General features: G+C 43.3%; 1 non-coding gene across 1 annotated transcript; it reads left to right on the top strand.

Moving 5' to 3' along the window:
* The first annotated feature begins 426 nt into the window (after positions 1-426).
* LOC117121430 lies at positions 427-545 on the top strand. Its single transcript, XR_004447547.1, has one exon. It is a non-coding gene; the product is annotated as a 5S ribosomal RNA (ribosomal RNA).
* The last annotated feature ends 463 nt before the right edge of the window (positions 546-1008 follow it).

Raw genomic sequence — 1008 nt, 5'->3', positions numbered from 1 at the left:
TGGGGCGGATGCACGATTTGGCGGTAAGAGTGCGTGAGAGTCCACACGACCTCAGGCCCACCATACTTGAGGCTGAGATGCAAACAATTTGAGAATATGGACCTGTTGAAGTGCCCGGAAATCGCACTCTTATGCCTTAAAAAATCATACAGGTACTATTATTCGAGGGTCGTTTGAACAAAACGGCAGTCTTCTTCTGTCTAAAGCATCCAAGTTAATGCCATACGGTAGTAAAATGGTTGGTTTATTGTTCAACACCGGTGTTTGTAAAAAATGTACTCGCGCAGCAGAGTGGTAAGGGGAGTTAGAGGAAATCCCCGCCAGACAAGCGCGCGTTGATATGAAACGTCATCAATCACAGAACTTCAGGATTGGATAATTATGCTATATGCTGAGATTAACTATGAGTGGAAATACTACTCACATGTCTACGGCCATACTACGTTGAAAACACCGGTTCTCGTCCGATCACCGAATTTAAGCAACGTCAGACCCGGTTAGTACTTGGATGGGTGTCCGCCTGGGAATACCGGGTGCTGTAGACTTTTTACATTTTCTCCCCCAAATCGATTGATGTTTACTTATTGTTCGTTAAAGATGTTTTTCTTTTTCTTTTTTTCTTTTTTTCTCTTAACAGTTTCATTATGTACGGTATTTTGGCACGTTATAATCGTCAACTTTTCACTAAAAGAAAAAGGACCTGGGCCTTGCACTGAGCAGTAGGGCCACAACAAGTGTATGGTGTAGCCTTATAATACAGTGTTCGGGTGGTGTCTTAACAAATGTAATGAAAACTTATGCGTTATTCTAGCCTATTGATTGGGGCGGATGCACGATTTGGCGGTAAGAGTGCGTGAGAGTCCACACGACCTCAGGCCCACCATAGTTGAGGCTGAGATGCAAACAATTTGAGAATATGGACCTCTTGAAGTGCCCGGAAATTGCACTCTTATGCCTTTAAAAATCATACAGGTACTATGATTCGAGGGTCGTTTGAACAAAACGGCA

The sequence above is a fragment of the Anneissia japonica genome, unplaced genomic scaffold (assembly GCF_011630105.1).
Source record: "Anneissia japonica isolate Jap-2015-1 unplaced genomic scaffold, ASM1163010v1 scaffold16127_len1008_cov108, whole genome shotgun sequence".
Taxonomy (NCBI): domain Eukaryota; kingdom Metazoa; phylum Echinodermata; class Crinoidea; order Comatulida; family Comatulidae; genus Anneissia; species Anneissia japonica.
The sequence above is the reverse complement of the archived record's forward strand: the minus strand, read 5'-3'. Positions and strand labels throughout refer to the sequence as shown.